This window comes from Macaca thibetana, chromosome 3 (genome assembly GCF_024542745.1).
Source record: "Macaca thibetana thibetana isolate TM-01 chromosome 3, ASM2454274v1, whole genome shotgun sequence".
Classification (NCBI taxonomy): domain Eukaryota; kingdom Metazoa; phylum Chordata; class Mammalia; order Primates; family Cercopithecidae; genus Macaca; species Macaca thibetana.
In genome coordinates, this window is record NC_065580.1 from 38,334,100 (window position 1) to 38,356,311 (window position 22,212).

At 35.8% G+C, this 22,212-nt stretch overlaps 1 protein-coding gene and 1 non-coding gene across 2 annotated transcripts in view; both read right to left on the minus strand.

The window, feature by feature from the left end:
* The window catches only part of KCND2 (potassium voltage-gated channel subfamily D member 2), a 492,852-nt gene that overhangs the window by 71,142 nt on the left and 399,498 nt on the right, over positions 1–22,212 (minus strand). The window lies entirely within an intron of this gene.
* Positions 3,456–3,562, minus strand: LOC126951782 (U6 spliceosomal RNA). Its single transcript, XR_007724644.1, has one exon. It is a non-coding gene; the product is annotated as a U6 spliceosomal RNA (small nuclear RNA).

A 22,212-nucleotide genomic window follows, 5' to 3' on the forward strand; every position in this document is an offset into this window, starting at 1 on the left:
GAAAGACTAACAGTCCATATAGTTTAAAGACAGCTAGGAACTGAATTTGGTGCAATAAATTCAGTGATGCAGAGCAGAGTATGGTGGGACTGAGTGATGTCTAAACTGCAACTAAACATGGTAAAATACATCCAAAATGGGTTTACAGTTAATGATTAAACATTCATTTGACTGAAAAAATTAAAAAGAAGCATTTAAAAAAAAGATTCTACCCTACCAAAAAGTTAAGGAAAATTATTTCAACATTGACAAGAGATAAGAAGCTGGCTAAAGCAATTTAAAACAACAACCATTTGTTGAACATCTATAAATGCTAGGTTGTTCCTGGTGCTAAGAATACAGAGAGAGGTTGGGCTTATGCCTGTAATCCCAACACTTTGGGAGGCTGAGGCGGGCAGATCGCTTGAGGTCAGGAGTTCAAGACCAGCCTGGTCAACATGGCCACACCCTATCTCTATTAAAAATGCAAAAATTAGGTGGGCGTAGTGGCATGAGGGAGGCTGAGGCATGAGAATCGCTTTAATTCAAGAGGCAGAGGTTGCAGTGAGCTGACATCACACCACCGTACTCCAGCCTGGGGAGACAGGAAGAGACTGTCTCAAAAAATAAAAAATAATAAAGACAGATAAGTAGGAAGACACTATGCTCACTTATAAACTAGTCAAGGGGACAACAGCTTTATCACTCATTATAATACTATGATAAATGAGATAATTGAGGAATAACAAAGTTTTATGCAAGCATAATACCTGAGAGGTCATCCTATTCCTGACATCTACAGTTCTAGCTGCAGGCACACAGGCCTGAGATAGAAATAGGTATGTATTATAGCAGGTAGGAAGTCTCTCTATAACTCATTCTTATACATATTCCAGAGACTTGGGCATATGCTTCATGTAAACATGCATTCACCATTAAGAAACAGTAGAAACTTGGCAGTGTGTGGTGGCTCACGCCAGTAACCCCAGCACTTTAGGAGGCCCAGGCAGGCAGATTTGAGGCCAGGAGTTTGAGACCAGTCTGGCCAACATGGCAAAAAAAAAAAAAAAAAAAAAAAAAAAAAAAACCAGCTGGGCATGGCGGTGCATGCCTGTAATCCCAGCTACTCTGGAGGCTGAGTCAGAAGAATCACTTGAACCCAGGAGGCAGAGATTACAGTGAGCCGAGATCGCGCCACTGCACTCCAGCTTGGGCGACAGAGCAAGACCTTGTCTCTAAAAACAAACAAACAAATAAACAAAAAGCAGTAGAAACTCAATAAAGAATGATACAGTTAAAAACCCAAGAAGTTAGCAAGCCGCAGTAGTAAGAACAATTTGTAGTGACTCTAAATTACTAGATAAGAATTAGTAGATAAGAAAGTTGAGTAATTTGAGAGACTTGTAAGAAAAGCAGGAAAAGAAACTCATATTTTCAACAAAAGCTGCAGGTAGGTAGATTTTTTTTTTTTAAACTTCTGTTGGAGGCTGGAATAAGATGAAATTTTAATGAATAGTAATTATAAAACTTTAGTAAAAATCAAAATAATTGCTTTCCAAAGTGATGCACACTTAGGGCCTACTTATTTTGAATCAATTGTATTACAAAGGTATACTTTACTATTTCACTTTTTTGAGAAAAGAAGAACTTCCCCTCCAACACACACTCACCTGGTAGAATATAAGTAATATAAAGCAATACAAAGTTTGAGGACCTTGGCCTTAAGGGCACATGTGTTTGACCATGACATTAGATGTTTATGAAACTGCGGAACTAAGTAGATATGCCAATAAATTGCCTGTAGGAAGTGGCTGTATTTTTTTAAATAAGAGTTGGGAAAATTTAATACCTTGAGGGATTAGGGTGTTTATCTGAAAACATTTATCTAAGAAAATTCTCAGACTCAGAATATATCTGTGTCTACTAATGGCTTATCCCTCAGGAAATTCTATGAGGAATTTGACATGCCTAAAACTGCATTCATATGTTCATTCATTCATTCATTTATTCTTCCACCAATTTACATTTATTGAATTCATACCGGACCCTCAGGATACAAAGACATGGTTTTTCAAAGACTTTAAATCCAGTGCCTTAGACTCACACGTAAAGAGTCTATTGCAATGCTAGTGTGATAGGGAACTAATATACACAAAGCTCTCACGGCTGTTACTGGAGCAGCGCCTAGATCAGGCTAGCCTGTGGCAGGTCATTTAAGTAAGACTTTCCACAAATGTCGTCTGTGTTTACTTTTGTAGGAGAAGAATGATAGTTAGGCAGGTGGCTGGGCGTAGTGGCTCATGCCTGTAATCCCAGCACTTAGGGAGGCTGAGGTGGAAGGATCACCTAAGGTGAGGAGTTCAAGACCAGCCCGGACAACATGGTGAAACCCCATCTCTCCTAAAAATACAAAAATTAGCCCAGGGTGGTGATGCATGTCTGCAGTCCCAGTTACTTGGGAGGCTGAGGTAGGAGAATCGCTTGAACCTGGGAGGCAGAAGAGTTGAGATCACATCACTGCACTCTAGCCTGGGCGAGAGAGGGAGGCTCCTGTAATACTACTACTACTACTAATAATAATAAAAAAGGCAGGTAATGAAGGGAAGGCTGGAAAAAGGCAAGGAGGAAAGATTATTCAACCTTCAAAAACTTCACGTGATTCAGGATGCCTGGACTATAGACTGGGAAAGGCAGATGATAGTGGATGCCGTCACTAGGCTGTGGAGGGCATTTTATGCCATAATGAAGACTTAGGATTTATTTTGTTGGCTATGAAAAACCAGTGAAAATTTATAGCAAAGGAATGACATAATGAGATCTGCATTTTGCTAAGTTTATTCTGGCTGTAGTAAGATGGGAAACCAACAAGGAGGTTGATAAAACATTTAAGTGGGAAATAATGATATGGAGAAGGAGGATGGATTTTAGATTTGCAGTATGAACATGACTTGGTAAACGAGTAAAATTGGTGGATGAAAAAACTGAATGTACCAGTGATAACTCCCAGGTTTCTGGTTTGGGAAACTGGTTAGCTGTATTCCTACTATCAGTATAGGAATAAAAGAAGAGAATCAGATTTTGAGGGTAGAAAAATGAATATAATTGCGAACAAGGATTTGGGAAGTTACAAAACATTCAGTTTTTGTTTACTAGAATGCTTCTGTATTGAGGAATCTGGAGCTCAAGAGAAGGATCTCAGGTTAGTTTACTAGTGCTGCCAAAACAAAATACCACGGACTGGATGGTTTAAACAATAGTAATTGATTTCTTACAACTCTGGAGATGAGAAGTCCAAGATCAAGGTGTTGGCAAGTATGGTTTCTCCAGAGGCTGTTTCCTTGGCTTGCAGATGGCTGCCTCCTCACTGTGTTCTCACGTGGTCCTTCCTCTGTGCACACACACACACACATCCCTGTTGTCTCTCTGTGTGTTCAGATTCCAAGAAGTTTCAAACTTCTCTCTTTCTTTCTCTGTCTTTTAATATGAGACACTTCACAGATATGCATGTCAACCGTGCACAGGGGTTGTGCTAATCTTTTATGTATCCTTCCTATATTAGTATATATACTGCCAAAGAGAGCACAGATTTCCTCTTTGTTTAAGGACACTCATCAAATGAGATGAGGCTCCTCCCTGTTGGTCTCATTTTAACTTATTAATCACCTCTTTAAAGTCCCTATCTCCAAATACAGTCATATTTTAAAATACTGGGGGCTAGGGTTTCAACATATGAATTTTTAGGGAGACACAAGTCTGATCTGCTGACAGATCTGGCTCATTGACTATAGTTGGTAATTTAAAAGCATAGCAACAATGGATGGTATACCCAGGGAGAATGTGAAAACTAGGGGAACTTTTGGCTGAGAAGGAACCAAAGAAATGTTATTGTGGACACAGAGAGAGGAATTAACACAGCTATCTACTTCAGAGGGGTCAGAGCAGTAGATTACTTAGGAGAAAACTGTGCTATAAAAGCCAACAAAGGCATTTCAACAGGTAGGAGGGGTCAGTAGCTTTCATTACTCTGAAAATGTCACCAACATGTCTGAAATGTATCCATTGTATACAACATCAAGGAGTATATCGATAATTGTAGTGAGAGTGGTTTTTGGAGTAGAATTTTAGAGTTTGAGTGAATGAATTGTAGGAAGTGAACATTTTCCCTTTGGATTGGAGTGAACTTTTGTTTTATGATTTATTTTTCTATGTCAGGAAGAAAAGGAAGGAGTAACAGGACTCAAAGACAGATTTTCTAAATAAGCAGATGTCTACATTATAGTGAAAGAATCACTGAACAGAAGTAGGTTGAACATACTATAGAACTAGGAGATAATCCATTAAGGAAGGTCCCTGAGGAAGCAGAAGGAGATGAAAATAAAAGGGCAGGTGAGGATAGGCTTTGAAAGAAATAAAGACTGCTCTTTGAAGATAGGAAGACCATGAGAGGCTTAGATGCAGATAAATTTACAAAAAAAGGGGTGGGGATAAGCTGAGAAAGTTTTAGGAAGCATGTTTTGAGGAATGAGAAAGAATCAGCTAAATCATGAGATCATTCCTGTGTGATATTTCTTCTACCCACTTTCAGTGAAACTGAGTGAAGAGGGAATATGTAGAATGATGCAGGTTTGACGGTTCTAATTGGGGAAATAGATCAAGGGGCAGAAAAAACTGGCAAGACGGTGTCTGAAAGGATGTAACATTGGATATAAGCTGTGTTTAGTTTTAAGTGGTAAATAGGTCACAGACGTGGAGGTTAAAATGCTGTGGAATGATAAGATCTGGTATAGAGAGGAGTCTCCTATGTATGAGAGTGGTGAGGAGAGGCGAGAAGATGATTGAATGGCCTGGTTTTCTAGGAAGTGAGTTGGTTGCTGTTGTACAGTGAGTTGGCATGCTTATTTAATGCAATAAATATTTATTGAGTGCCTCCTCTATCCAGATCTCAGGTAGATCACCTATGGCAGGGACCCCCAACTCCCGGGCGGTAGACCGGCATCCAACGCCTGTCAAATCAGATTATCCAATCAGCAGCAGCATTAGATTCTCACAGGATCGCAAACCCTATTGTGAACTGTACATGAGAGGGATCTAGGTTGCACGCTCCCAATGAAAATCTAACTAGTGGAAAAACTGTCTTCCATGAAACTGGACCCTGGTGACAAAAAGGTTGGGGACCCCTGATCTATGGCATTTGTGGAGGATTTTATGGTTAGCACACTTGGTAAACAAATTAAAAAGAAAACTAATCTTATCTCATTAGAAATGAACATATTTACATGCACAAACATAAAAGTTGGAATGGGGAAATTTATGTAGTTGGAAGATAGCTATTAAATGTAAACAAACATAATTATAGTCTAGACCAAGGACTAGCAATCTTTTCAGAGGTAATAATAACATCAATGTTCTATATTCATCCATTTTCTTTTTTATCTTTTTCTTTTTTCTTTTTTTTTTTTTTTTTTGAGATGGAACCTTGCTCTGTCGCTCACGCTGGAGTTCAGTGGCCCGATCTCCTCAGCTCACTGCAAGCTCCGCCTCCTGGGTTCACGCCATTCTCCTGCCTCAGCCTCCCGAGTTGCTGGGACTACAGGCCACCACGCCTGGCAAATTTTTTGTATTTTTCGTAGAGACGGGGTTTCACCATGTTAGCCAGGAAGGTCTCTATCTCCTGACCTCGTGATCCGCCCACCTTGGCCTCCTAAAGTGCTGGGATTACAGGCATGAGCCACCATGCCCGGCCCTATTCATCCCTTTTCAAAAGCCAGACCCCAGGAAGCTGGAGGCAGGTGGGGCACGGTTTTACAGTGAATTTCTGATTTCACTCAGGGTGATAAATCAGACTCTTGGGGAGGTTGGTGGTGGCTCTGGACAGCAGCAGGAATGGGGATCTAGTCAGGAACAAACCCATGGGCCTGTGACACGCTGAAAGCCCACCCCTTCTCCATCTTTGGGAGGTTGCCAATGTCTGATTTAACACTATCCAAGGAATGCTCATTAAAAATAAAAAAATAACTATCAACTAGCAGAAAATATAAATGGTAAGCATTAGCACATATTTCACATGTTTATATTTGGTTCTCAGATTGACCTAGAAAATGAAGTCTGGAAAATTCTATACGATCCTGAAAAAAATGATACACTGGTCTGGTTGGTAGAAGAAGTTGGAGAAATGTTTAAGTCAAAATGCAGTATTAGCAATGACTTTTTATTTTATTTTATTAATTTTCAGAATTTTTGGTGTACAGGTGGTTTTTGGTTACATGGAAAAGTTCTTAATTGGTGATTCCTGAGATTTTAGTGCACCCCTTATACTGAGCAGTATACACTGTTCCCAAAATGTAGCCTTTTATCCCTCAACCCCTCTAAGTTCAAGAAGACTATGGTCCTGCAGAAAGCTTTAAATGTAATTAACACATCTTTATCTTTATAGGCAGTAGACTCAGATTCCGTTAAGAGTTAATGTGTACCCTCCCTCTAGCCTTTATTATTACTGTTGTTGCTATTACATGTGTTAGTGTATGTGAATTTAATGCTTAAAAATTATCCGATTGGCTACTATGGAAAAAGCTTGACTCATAAGAGTTTTAGCACGGGTTAAGATCTGAAAGTTTTCTCCCAGCCTCTTATCACTGGCGCAGACTTCACAATTCATGGAAGCCACCAGTGAGATGACATTGCCTCAGGCAGTTACTATTTTTATTTTCTATAACTCGAGGAGTTCAGGGTTTGGGAAATCATTAAACTTTTTTTGTCCTTTTAAAGCTGGAGACAGCAATTGTAGACAGCCTACCGGTGGCTTATCTTTTTGTGTCTCCTTACCTGTGGAGAAGCCTACTAGCTGGGACATGTAGTTAAATAGTTTTTGTGTTTTTATATCCAGGGCACCAAGTCAAAAAATGGTGGCGACAGTATTTCACCATTCATTATTTCTTCTTCTGATTCTACCAATTTATCTAAATTCCATTGTTTATAATAGTCTAGCCAGTTAAAAAAAATCACAGGGTTACTTCAAAAGCCAAATAAGTGTAAGCTCTATATTCCTGTTTGCATGATAATTTGGGGGAACTTGGAGAAGGACATGGCAAAAAATCAAGATATTTGAGATATTTGTTTGTACTCTATACACAATTTCACTCTTGAACAATTCATTACAGCTTGGACTTCAGTTTTAAACATGTGAGATAATGAGGCTAGACTATCATTTTTCTTTTCCTCTTGGAAAAAAGTAAGCTGAGCAACTCTGTTTATTAAGTCCTATTTATTTGGTTCTACTAAGATCCATTTTCAATGTCTTAATATTTTACAATTATTATGCCTTCCCTAAAAGGAAAGAACATTACCAATCCATTTATACACTGAAAGTATAAAGAATAGACTGTTAAAGTTCTTCCTTAGAAGAGCTGTTTAGAAACAGGATCATCTGTAAAACATGTTTTAAAGGCATGGATCAAATTTTGCAACTGGTCCTAGATAACAAAGAAAAATGCCAATGTAGTGAAAGATAAAAATGAAATGATTTGGTAGCTCTAGCATCATAAATATCAACGAGCACCGTAATTTTAATATTGCTGAAATTGGCACTAGGGCATTATTGATTTTCTGTATCATCTAATGGTTTCCTGCAAATATCTTTTATAAAAGTGCCTTATATTTCTTCTTAATAATCTTTTCTCGAGTCATATACTATCAAATCCTGCAGAGTACTATTCATTCAGCAGTAAGTTAAAGTCATTAAACATATTTCTATTAAAATTTTATTAGACCTGAACTAATATCCTGAAACTGATGCAATGTAATTTTACTATTCAACCAACCACCTTGATGTTTTATGTTAAGAAACATTTTGAAAAATCAAAAAAAAAAAATTAAAGGACAATTCGGATGTATTAGAATTTTGTTTGCTGGTATTTTTAATGCAGGGATAATTATTTTAAAGGCCTGTTGTTATAAAGACTTTCCTTTCTTTTACTCTTTTTTTCTTCGATGCTTTCAACTTGGGCAAAAGAGGTAATCTCAGCTCAGACTTATGTGAAATGTGTTTTAATTTCGTTCAATTCCCAGCTGCTTTACATCTTGACACAGAAGAACTACTGCATCACACAGTGTTGGAAAGATAGGAGATAGAATATAATTACTGAACTTTATGTTACCATTGATGTGTGAAATTTTTCAAGGAAGAAAATCCACTCATTTTGATAATATAAGCACACTGGTTAAATGCGCAACCTTGTCCCAGTTTTTAATTTTTTTTTCTCTAGTAAACCATTATTTGAGAGTGCTTCATTGAATTTTGATTTTATTTTGGAGTTATGAGATGCACACATTTGAATGTGTGCGTGATTCCTCTGAGTTACTCAGGTATGATAAACTTCTTAATGAGATATTTAAATGTACTCTTTTTTTTCTGGCTTCTGGTGAGGGCTGTCAGAATACAATGAGTTTACTTTGGTATTACATGTTGTCTTTACCTTCTCACACCTGAGAAGCATATTTGTTTCTTGTGAGGGAAAAAAAGCTGAGATCAGGGTAGAGTGACAAGTCTGTCATAGCCATCCCTTTGTTCTCTTTTTATTTTTACTCTCCTTCTGAAGTTCAATAAAGAGACAAGTTTGGGCATATTTTTGTCTACTGAGTAGGGACAGAAATTAGATTATTATGAGAAAGATATATTTGGTTGAAGAACTCTAATGCCTCTTAGCTAAAAAGAAAACCATTAGGGTATGTCCCTTGCTTGCCAGTATTTCTTAATACCACTCTTAGGAATGGAATATGGGGCTGCGGGCTCATTAATCTCACTCAACTTGGTGCTTCCTAGATTCTTATGACATACATGCATCGATCTGATCCAGTCAGATGCCACTCCTTAGATTTTTGTATACAGCCAGTATGGGGTTCATATTTTTCTTCTTTCCTTTATTACCGTAATTATTGGAGATGAAGATGAGATAAAGACAACATGATACCCCAAACCTTGATCCCTGGATGGCTGCAAGGATTTTGAGAACACTTTGAAGCTGTATGCACAAGACTTTATAAGTACATGCATCTACAGTTTTCTGGGGAGGTATACGGTTTTTATTGGAATCTTAAATGTCTCCCAAAGTTAAGAATCTTTGTAAATGGACCACATCACTCTAACTAGCAGTCATACTATGTTTTCCTTATCACACTTAAAATAAGAAATCAAACCCTTTGCTACAGTAAGAGTCTTATTCCACCAAGGGAAAAAGAGGCTAGACTTCAAATAAATCTGCTACTCTACACCCAAGAAGTGATTGCTGATTGAAGTTCAGCTTGCGATGTACTTCCTCCTTATGAAGTCTTTTGCATGACTTAGAGTCTTTTTTTCTGTTCATTTCCTTCTGTCTCTCTCTCTCCCTCTCCTCTTACCCTTTCTGCAATTGTTCTTTGATTTGGTGTAGATAAAAAAAATAAATATGAGAACTGAGATACATTGAATATATGTGTACCTAAAATTTCTTTACTCTTTATTTCCTAACTACAGAGGTTTGTATTTTATATTTTATTTTTCATTTTTGTTTGTCTGTCTTCCCTTGCATTACTTAGAGAACATATATGAGTGGCAAGTAAAAAGAGGCAAATCCTAGCATTATGCTTTGATGGAGTTTGTTGTTCAGTGGAGGAGGCTAGTGGTTAAAAGTCAGGCTAACTGTGCTAACTTAGCCTAGCAAATTTAGGGTTGGGTCCAGAGGGCAGGCCTGAGGGATGCTCTTGCAAGAGTTTATGCATGTCTCACAATGTGAACAAGGAACAAAGAAATAGCAACATTCTTATTTGTATCTATGCTGAGTTCTCACTGAGTAAATACAGGGTAAAAAAATCCTAATCTGAAGTTCTCAAGGGTGGCCTAAAGTATCATTTACATTCTGTGACTCTATTTTATTAAAATTGTATTATTTTCATACTAGATTATTGATTCTTGAAGTAAAACAATGGCATCTTTTACTTTATTATCTTTAGAAAGAAACTGGGTCCCTGACACATAGGTATTCAAAACTGGCCAATTACATTTATCTTTCTTCTGTGGAAGGAATTTGGTATTTCTCTTTGCTGATTGTGTTCTTTCTCTTTATTCCTGCTTTTCAAAACCATAGATCATGATGTTCTTTAGATCTTAAATGTCCCCTCTTCCTCTCCCTACCCAAAAGGGCATACTTATAATCATGGCTAATAGTTTACCAGATTGATCCATGATGTAAAATATTTCATGATATAATGCTGGACAGGCATAATGCACTCACATGTAAATACTTGTCAAACCTACTTGATCTTTCAAAATGAAGTCCTTTAAATTTTTTGAAATACTTACATACAATAATAGTTTTCTTAATAATTATGCCCTCCCCTCCAGTACTATTTTCCGATTGATTTGAAATTTTATTTGTCTAATCAAAACTTAATATTTAATACATTGTTATTTGCAAAAAATATGGACCGTATTTGAAATATTATCTTTAATTACTAATGGAGCATCTGCAGATTTATACCTGATTGGGTGTGCATGTTTATGAATTACTTCCCTATCTGTTACTTGAATAATTGTGCTTGTAATAAACAGATAGAGCCACAGAAAGATCCAATCTACTTTGATCATTGCAAAATTATTTGAGGAAAAAAAGATGGGTTGTGTGAGTCAATTATCGTAAAGAGAATGTAAAGTAAATGACTTTAACAATTTCTTTTAGATTAGTAAAAGCAGCACACAAAATCTCCCAATTCTCCTTCTTCCTCTTTAACTAATTTTATGTTGTTTTTATTGCTACCAGTCCACAGGCATACACAACACCCTGCCTTCATACCCTGAAGGAATGAAAGCTGTTGACATTACTTGGAAGAAAATAAAGAACTGGAATCTGTTTTTGTGCTATACAGGTATTCAACTCAGTAAAATAAAACAGTTAATGAGGAATTAATTTAAGATACTGAAAAGTGCATTGGTGTATCAAGTAAATTTGTACATGTACAATAAATTAAGCTTAGCAGTTGCCTAGGAGAGAATGTCACATTCAACTTAAATATCTGGTGTATTTTAAAATTTAGACCTATAGAAAGACATAAATAACTGTCAACTCATCAATCACCCAACTCTTAAACAAAATCAGATTATTTCAGCAATTATTCAATGGTTTTATGATGATGATATACAACAGTTATTTACTTCAATGTCCCTTAAATATCTACTTGTTTGCACTAAAACATGAGCAGCAAGAAGTCACTAGGTTTATAAATTAGAGTGCCACTGCACTCTTCTGAAACAGTTATCAGCATTTTATGGCCCTGGGTTTTAAAATCTGGTTAAGTAAACCACATCATTGTGGATTTTGTAAAATGAAAAGCAATAAGCCAGAACAAATTATAATTAAATACAGTATACTATATCTCTGAAGATAGTTGTATGTTTTACTTTTCTCTGGAATAGATCTGGGACTCTAAGATGTTAACTTGGTAAATATTTTTCTACTATATGTGGTTTGAGCATTACAGTAAAGTTTACCTAACTCCACACATCTCATCTACAGATTTCTCTGCTTAGAATAATTACTGAATCACTAACATCACAGCCAAGGCATCTGGAAAGCCGTAGATGCAACATGGAATCAAAGCTTTAGGGACTGGAAGAAAATCAAGGGTTCATAAATTCTGTTTTCTCACCAACATAATTGTCCTTGACACATGTCCTTATAATTTCACTTGTGCTTGAAAACCTGTAACATAAAACTATCTCGAAATATTGGGAGCTCTATCTGTGGCCTCTGCTAGTTAGATAATTATTATCTTTTAAACGTTGATGCTAAATATGTATTTTTTGTTGTTTATATCTGTCTCCCGTTCTCTTTTCCTTGATTTCTTCTCTTCCTCCCTTCCTCCCTTCATTTCTTCTCTCCTATTAAATAAGTTATTATATGAATTATACCCTGAGTATAGCAGTGTATTACATTCAAAATACCAAGATACAAATTTGGATCAGTCTGGTGAAGATTTAAAGCATATGTATAATTTTACATGTACTAATGACTATATTCAAAGTTGCTGATGATTGGTTTATAAAGTAGTTTGGCCAAGGCAGAAAAATAAGTAAGTAGTGTGCCAAATAAGCAAAAGCAGTTGTTTCTAAAGCCAAAGACATTTATGATGATAAGAAGGCCGAAAAACCAACCAACCAACAAAACTAAAACACAGAAACAGTAGAAACTGCCTAAGATTAACCACCCAGGATTCAGTGTATGTGTGTGTGTGTGTGTGTGTGTGTGTGTGTGTGTGTGCTCGCATAAACATGCATGTGTATGCCTTCACAAAAGTGTCAGTTTGGAAAAAGGGATTTGGTATTGAAAGGAAGGCCACCACTCTCGGTCATTAAAGGTCATGGAGAAATTACCTGACATGCTTAGACCTCTTTTCTCCTATGCAAATATCCTGGAACAATAATTGAATCACTGAGCACAAGTACTCTAATGTCCCTAGAATATTAATTGTGGTATATAACAGTGGTGATGAAACTAATTGGTGTTTCTTGAAAGATAGGAAAGAAACTGCAGCTGAATGTTGGGAAATATTGTGGTGCATGTTTTCACTACAACCTCTCCTGTAGACACATTATTTTGGAATTGTATCCATGACAAAGTATCAAGTAGAAACACATGCCATATTACAGAAAAGTAATCATGTAATCATCTGTATGTAAGCACATTTTTGTGAGCATAGAGAAAAGTAGGAACTATAAATATAGATAGGTTAGCATTGGTTATCTCAGGGAGATGAAGCCAGAGTAGAATGGTGGAGGTAAATGATTTTTTCCTTATACCTTGTATTTCTATTGTTATATGAATCCTATAATTAAATAATTTAGTAAACTTAAAAAGTGAAGGTTAAAAAATTGAAGTTTTTAAGGTTTCGTTTATCATGTTTAGCAAAATCATCATAAAATTGGAAGATTGTCATGAGTTGTCATCTTTTTAATTATCCAGTTATTTCAAAAAACTAAAGCAGGTGGAAGGCATAACATAATTTTGTGAAAAAAATCCCTGCATTTTTGTTATTTTGGTCTTTTTATTGCTGATTGCTCACTGGATCATAAACTAATCTCATCTGTAACCTCTTTTTTGTTGTTGTTGTTAATCTAACCAGTTGAGTGAATTCTGGTAGTAAGATATGTAGTAATATGAGTACTAAGAAAATGCTTCAAGAAGGTATATGAGGAAGAAATTAAATTACGTTCAACCTACCATGTACTGCTACAAGGTGCAAATCTACCCTTCCAAATGATACTATATATCAGATATTTGTCTGGAGGGACTTGTTGTGTTGCAACTGAGGTCAGGCTCAGAGGATGTGGAGAGCTGCATAGGACAGCTGAGGATCAATAAACAGTTCTAGTTATATTCCTGCGTAGGACCCTTACATACAAGGGTAAGGCTTCTGTTGAAACGTTTTCTTAGCCTGAAAGCATTCAGATGAATCAACCAATGTGCTGGCAGTCATTTAGTGATTTAAAAAGCATTGGGATCTATTGAAGAAAATGAGTAGGTGACAGATATCAGGATCAGGTACAGATCTTCATTCCATCCTCACCTTCCAACTTTAAATCTTTCTCTTTGGTGCTTTTGTTTTGGTAGTTGATTTGGTGCCTAAGCCACATTTTATCTGAAGTAAGAAAGGCAAAGAGAATTTGAAGAATAATTTCATCTTTATTTAAGAACCAAAAAAAAAAAAAAGAATAAATATTCTATTCGATATGTTACTTCAGTGTGCTTCCCCTCACACATCACAAATAGCACACACATTTTATGTTCTTTGTAGAGTATGGCTATTGCAGAGACAGGCAATAGAGAGATCCATTGTGTAGAACTGTGTCACAAAGAATGGAATGTAATCTTATCATTGAAGCCTTGTTCATTTGAGAGATATGTTGGGATATAGATATGACTCAGTTATGTAGTACTTTCTGATAATAAAATGATAATTGTTTTAATGAGATTTTTTTACCGGATTAAAAACAATACTACTCTAAATTCTTGGAGGCATTTAGGAGAAGATTATAATGCTCATTCAATTAAATGTTAGTAAAAATGTATGCCATATTTTGCCAACCCTCTCTTTGGCAAACACTGTGTAGCCAAGGATGAAAACCATAGGGGAGGCAAAATTTTACCTCTATTCTCTTGGGGTTTTTCAGCTGGATCTAAAAATTAAACAGATCTAAGACAGACTAACAGGTGAAAAGCACACAGATTTACTTAATATAAGTTTTGCCTGACATGGGTGCCCTCATTAGGTAATGTAGAGCCAAAGAATTGGCAAAACCTAAATACTTTTATAATAGGTTGAAAAAGGAAAGGCGATTGCATAGGGAGGACACCCTCTAGTTTCATGTCCTGCTTTCAGGAAGAAAAAAGGCAGGCTCATGGAGCCCTTTGTGTACTTGCTGCTTTTGTTTAAAAATACCTGTAGCTCAATGTTATCCTAATGTCAAAATGGTATATTTTGGCTGTAGCATATTTTGCCACCTTTAACACTCCAGGCATTATCCCAGCAATGGGCAAAAGCTTAAAGTCCACTCACAGAGTAGGTTGTCCTTAAAAGAGTCTTCATCATATTATTTAATTTTCTAAGAAATGTGTACAGTGCCATTCACCGAAAACCTGAGTATTTCTCACAGACCTCCTGCTCTCTTCTTCTTCTTCTTCTTCTCCTTCTCCTTCCCCTTCTTCTTTTTCTCTTTTGATACACAGTCTACCTCTGTCATCCAGGCTGGAGTAGAGTGGCATGATTTTGGCTCACTGCAGCCTCCGCCTCTCAGGTTCAAGCGATTCTTGTGCCTCAGCCTCCGGAGTAGCTGGGACTACAGGTGACCACCACCATGCCTGGCTAATTTTTTGTATTTTTAGTAGAGATGAGGTTTCACCATGTTGACCAGGCTTGTCTTGAACTCCTGACCTCAGGTGTTCCACCTGCTTCGGCCTCTCAAAGTGCTGGGATTACAGGTGTGAGCCATAGTGCTTGGCCTCCTTTCTTCTTTTACTGAGGTGAGTTCATCCTCTAAGCTTCAGGAACCTATGGCCATGACTAATAATCATGACTAATGATATCTTAGAATATTTTATTATTTAAAAAAATAACAGTTCAACTGCTTCTTGACTGTAAAGTGTTACAGAAATAGAGGTTTTGGTCTCAGCTTCCAGGAGCAATACAGATGATTCATTCGGGTGATGAGGAGAGTCAACTCTCTATTCCACTCCCTGACTCCACATCATTATTTAGCTTGAGATATCAACCTTATTGGGTATGATGTTCACTATTCTGGTGATGGGTACTCTAAAAGCTTAGACTTCACCATGACACAATACATGCATGTATGAAATCTGCACTTGTTCTTCTTAAATATATAAAAATTAAAAAACCAAAAATAAAATAAATAAATGTCTTACCTACACATCATTTGAAAAATTTCCTCATTTAAGAGAGGACCTAAAGAAAGTAATATTTAACACTCTTTCTCTTACCCATCTCAATTTCTAGAAAAAGACCTATTGGATGGTTTCTTTTTAAATGCTGGAGCTAGAGGGAAGTTATGCAATAGGAATATATTTCTTACAAATACACCATTAACTGAGGCCAAGAGCACTGTATTCCTTGATTGAAACTACAGAGCATGTTATAATACAACATATTCTTCCTAAAAATCTTTAATGACTTTATACTAATCCCATTGCTACTTTCATACATAAGCAAGCCTTAATTCATATAATGATATGAATTTGCACATTTGAATATAATGATTTTTCAAGACCATCCTGGGTGCCCGACCCTCATCAATAATAATGGCATGGTTTGTGTTTTTATAGCAAACTAAGGCTAAACAAACTTAACATAAAAGTTATTTCTATTGAAATCCAACCAAATGGAAAGAAATAGGAGGTAATAATATATAGGGAAAATAAATGATCCGTTCTTAATTGAAGATTCCTTTCCACATTCACTTTTGCTTTAGTTAGAGAAAAGACATTTTTCTTGATGAGGAAGCTTTCTTTATATAATCATTGTTTCTCTTTTGAAAATTAAAAAGAAAGAATGCATGCGTTTTAGTCATAAGACTGGATGTTCACTGGTAACTGCTTTTAATTGGAAGAAAGACTTTGGAACTGATGATAGGAGTCAGAAGTTGCTTTCTTCTTGGCCATGAGTTACCAAGTTTAAAATAATAGTAGAATCTGGATAATATACTTGAAAGTAGCAGTAAGTCATGCCCATATGTTGCAGAAAGGGGAAAATTATAACAACTTATTACATTTCTTGTAACAAATATATTAACCATGCCCACCCATAACATCACACCCACACTGAACCTACAGAATCTGTGTGTCATTGGAGGTGATGAGTATTCTTACTGGTCTCTGCAGCAACTAGAAAATCTAAAAGTAATCTTTCTTGCTATATTTTCCTTAATTATATTTGACTCTTGAACAACACAGGTTTGAACTACATGGGTCTGCTTCTATGTCTATTTTCTTTCCAACTAAACGCACTAACTACAAAAATGTATTTGTGGGATACAAAACCCTAGTTTTCCTACAGGCAGGTTCTGCGGGGTTCTGCAGGGCTGACTACAGGACTTCAGTATGTGAAGATTTTATTACACGTGGGGTTCTTGGAACCAATCTCCCATGTATACTGAGGGATGGCTACAGTTTTATATTTAAATATAAATGTCTCATTGGATTGTCATAAGAGGACAGTTGCAAATTTACTTACTATTCTCTACTCCTGGTATGCAATGAATACTACAACATCTAAATCAAAGAAAACTTACACAATTGCAATGTAAATGTATGAGGCAACCATGCATTTGCCAGTAATTTTCTACTATTGTATATACAGAATTTAAATATGACACGAAATTACACACACAAATATTTCCTTCCACATGGTGCCTTTGATATTGCCGTGCTTGTTAGATCAAGGACTTTAGTCAAGGAGACTGCATGGTTGTGTTATCTGTAGCAGAACTTTGACTCAGTAAAGGTTAATAAAGAGTTTGGAAGAGGGAGCTCTCCCCTCTTAGCCCTACTGTGGGATGATAGCTGGGATCCATTCATCTTAGAGCTAGAATCCGAAGATGTGCCATCTATATAACATTGCACAAATGAAGGCATGGCAGGACCAGAGGGAAACTGTGAAGTCTCTTGCGTTTGGATGCTCTTCTCTCTTTCTCCTTTTCCCTCCATTGGTGGTATATTTGCTGCTTCTCCTTTTGCACTCTTGACCCCTGAATTTTAGGCGCCCAGGACTTTCTTGTTTTCTAACTCACTAATCCTAACAAAAATGTATTATTCATTTAGTTACATACCAAGGACTGTTATGTATAAAGTTAGGAATATTCAAATTTGTTTATATACTTTATCTCTCCTAGGTGTTTAAGTTTGAAAGAAGTTAAGTTCATCTTTTTATTTTCTTAGTACTCAACTAAGTTCTGCTGGTGTAGCCCAATCCCACAATGCCTACCATATGCTTCATAATTGTTGAATTAATGTGGGTGTGTGGAAGAAGTACATCTTCAATTAATGCATTGTATTGACTTGTAACATAGTATTTTGATGTAAGGCAGTAAGATGATTATAATAATGATTAAGAGAATGAATACCAGTCCTTGGATGTTGGGGCTAGGTGCCTGACAAGTGGTAACTAGCTGTTTGGAAGTAAATAACTGGGACCGTTTTCTTTCAAGGTTTGAATATCGGTGTGTATGATGGTGCTGCTGATGTGATAATGATTTCATTTTCACATTGTATTATGGAAAACAGTAATGGTGGAAAATAAAGCTCAGAAAACTGGTACAATGAAGGGAGAAGAATATTAAAAACAAACAAGTTTGGTTCCTTAAAATCATGCTCATTTCAATTGCATATGTGAACTGCTTACCACTTATGCTTAAACCCCATGCCACTTAGTAGACATTACGTATATCACATTTGCCAAATTAAATTTACTTGATTAAAACAATGAAATAACGAATCTGCCTTAATGTTTTGGGGCTTATTCTGCATGGTGGTCTGCATCTAATCCATGAAAGAGTACAAATGCAGAGATTTTTCTAGATGTTGAAGATATAGCAGGAACAGGGGAGACTCAATTTCTCGCTCACTTGGAGCTTAAAACTATCACTATTGATAAACCTTCCTTTCTGGAAAAGAAAAAAATCACCTCTTGTGTGAAACATCAAGAACCCATGTGCAATTTTCTTCATGTGAGGTTGATTAGATGTATTAATCAAATTTTGGTGGAAATGTGGATGAAATTTTAGGTTAACTAGCATGCAGGCCAGTTAGTTTCTCTTAATAAATTTACATATATATACTAGAAAAATCATTTAGAATGAGTTTTATTGGTCAAGAATAAATCTAGGTAATATGAATTTTCATAAATCTATTCACTATTGAAACTAGCCACAAGGCAAAGCACATGCATAAATGACATAAATTAAGAGTAAAATCTTCTCCCTTTTTTTTTGTTTTTGAGATTGAGTCTCACTCTGTTGTCCAGGCTGGGGTGCAGTGATGTGATGATAGCTCACTGCAGCCTCAACCTCCTGGGTGCAAGTGATTCTCACTCCTCAGTCTGCGGAGTATCTAGGACTACAGGGGTATGTCACCATGCCCCGCAAATTTTTAACTTTCTTTTTGTAGAGGTGGGGTCTTGGTATGTTGCCCAGGCTGGTCTTGAACTCCTGGAGTCAAGTGATCCTCTTGCCTTGGCTGAAATTACAGCCTTGCTGGGATTACAGGCATTAGTCACCTTGCCTGGCCTCAACTTGCTGTTTTTGAAGGTCCTAGGGATAAGGCTACTTTACAATAGCATGGACACAAATAGTTCAATCTTTTGTGCAGAACTAGACCCTGTTATAGCAGAGACCTAAGGGTAAACTCTTCTACCTACCAAGAGCCAGCCACAGACCCAAATGAGGGCCAATATAATAATGGCTGATATATATAGACACACACATATATATGTGTACATATATGTGTGTATATGTACATATATATGTACATATGTATACATATATGTACACATATATGTATATAAACACATATATATCAATGCCTGTTTTCACATCTGTTATGAGAAAGTCATCTGTTTATTTATAATAACATGTGTTCAAACTATTATTTACTGTTTTTGACCAAATTTTTAAAAATGGTGTTTGTTTATTGGAAATAAACAATCATCCCAGAATTAGCAGTATGAATGCAAGGAACTTAATTCCATTTCTATGCATATCTAGTTTAGCAACAATGTCTCTTCTTGACACATGGCTATAGCTGTTTATTTCTTCTACATGAATAACTTCCCCAAAACAGAATTGTTTTTTTACCCCCTTTAAGCAAGTTCTGTTACAAAGCTATTTTCCCCTGTCTTTTTGCTGTAAAAGTTTTCTTGGGATGTGAGTTTGCTGTATTTGCGTGTGTGGCCCAGAGGCCTCGTACAGTCTCAGCTGGATTGGTCCCTTGGAAAGAGAAATAGCTAACATATCACATTTTATGATGAGGCTGCCAGATTGCTGTTCCCCTTTATACACCTCCTAGTCGCTCTGCACGAGGGACTCCCTAGGGTGAATGTGAGAGATAAATGAGATGTTGAGGGGAATAATAATTTTGCACAAGGTGAAAGAATAAAGGAAAAGTGAAAAACATTCCTGCTTAGCCACAGGATAAGTCATATTAATTAGTCTGCACATGACACAACTCCACAAGTGGAAATGAAATTTATGAAAAGGGAACCGTAAAATGGATACACCTCATAGATAACTATCACTTGAGTGCTACACTTCACAGGTTTTCCACATTGTATAAAATTACTTCATTATTCATGACCTTATTAAAACACATTATAGATACACTTGGATATGAATCTTAAATACTTAATCTCAGTATGCTCTGTGTATTTAAAAATATAATGAAAGATCCGTTTCTACCATTTCCAATTTAGACATTTGCTTTACAGTGATGAATTATAAAAGGAAATAGTCTTCCATGGTTCATTTGGTAAGATACCTATGAGTCAAGTCCAGTCCACAGTAATATAAGGAAGCAGTGCTATGCATAACCTAAAAAGCACAACACACATTTGCCTTTAGAGCATATCCTTAAGTATTTTCGGTATGTTCCACCTTCTGAATTTTGCTTGGCTTAGGATGTTAAAGAAACTGTATTTATAAGTATATTACAACTAACGGTCAGGAATGCCAGGCCAGCCATGAAAAGGGATACATGCCAGTATAAAACTTATTTCAGTATTAAATACATGATATAGATAATGCATAAGTCGATAAAGAGTTGATACAATACTAAAAGTTCCCCCACTTTGTTAAAATACTTGTATAAAAGAATGAACTAAATATAATTTGAAAGAAGTGAAAACTCAAGAAAGCTTGTAGATTGAGTGTATGCAATCAAGGCATGGCTTTTCTTCTTTAATTTCAACCTATTTGATTAGCTTGACTAGAAATATAGATGTACATAATCACAATTATTATTGTAGGAAAATGATAGTGCTTGTTTTAGGATTTTTAAAATTAGAATGTAGATAAATTATTCATACTAAAGAAGGCAAATTTTTCTTCCTCTTTAAAATCATTTTTGAGTGAGTGTAGTTTTACTTTATTGTTTTTTAAAGGTGCTTTCATAAATGTGTGAGGAAATGAGTATGTCATGAACAATCTAGAATCAAGTTTAAAATTGACTTGGTTTATGTACATTTTTATAGAAATACTTGAGCACGAGAGTTTGCTGGAAAACTCAATGCTCCTTAAGAAATATGTTTTTGCTATTAATATATTCCCTTTCAACTACTGCATATAAACAACTTTATCAACAAACTAGAGTTCTATTTCTTTAAGATTTGCCTATATCAGCATTGTTTCTCTTCTGTGATGAAAGGAGTAATCACTACAGTACAATAATTATTTTTTTACCAAGGAGTAATTAGGAATGCAACCCTGAATAAGTAATGGTGTGTAAATTACTGCTGGTGTCCCAAGGATCCTGTAGCTCAAACATTCTTCTTTTCAGAAGTTTTTTCTTTGATTATTATGGCTCATTTATGCTATCAAATACAGGATTAAGCCCTTTTTTATAGCTGATGCTGCCTCTTTTGGTGTATAGTAATTGAAGTTTATTTACTTCCTGGGGGAAAAAGTAAATTAAAGAATTTTTAAAATATTCTCCCTTTAGAAAAAATTTAAACTTTTCCCAACATAAATATAAAAATGAATTAACATGTATAACCCTTGTGTATTTACAAAAATCCTTTCCACCAAGACAGTTATAAATATGGTTGTGGATGATATTCTGTGTTTTAAGTATTTATTTTCTAGATTCACTCAATGCATTTTTGAGTAGGTAATACATACACATAATATCATGTTCAAAAAGCATGGATGTATGTGTGTAATAAGTGAATATTGTATTTCATCTCCTTATCTGGTACCACTGTGATTATTTCTTGCATATCTAAGGATAGCTTATTTATATAAAAAAATCCATATGAATGTATTTGTGTATATCCATATCCATAGCTGTGTTTATATTTATATCTAAATATCTATATCTCTGTCCACTAATGATTATGTACCACATACACAATTGTGCGCTTTACTGATTTGCTTGGCATTGTGTCAGTACATATTGTGCTGTCTTATTCTTTTTAACCATTGCATATCGCTCCATTGTGATTATTTGAACATGCATTACATGTACAATGCATAAAATTTATCTAATAGTTTGATAACCCAGTTTCCCCATCTTGTTGAATATTTATGTGGTTTTTAACCTTTTACTATTATAATCACTTCAGTAAATATTCTCATACATGTTACTTCACAAATGGCCAATATATCTGCAGAATACATTCTTAGAATTAGTAATGCTGAGTCAAAGATTCTGTAAACAATTAATCGTGATTGATATTTCCAAATTACTTTCCATATAAATTGCAACAATTAGCACATCAGCCAGCAATGGATACAAGTGTCTATTACTCCTCATATCCACAGACTGTTTTATGTTGAAAGTTTTATGTCTCTCCAGTTGAATACTCTCCAGTCATGTTTAATTAAATGTGACTATGAATGTGTTATTTGATGTTTTGTAGCAAGTATATTTTCTCATTGACAGTATCAAATATCCTGCATTCTTGGAGTCATTCTAGGAAGAAACA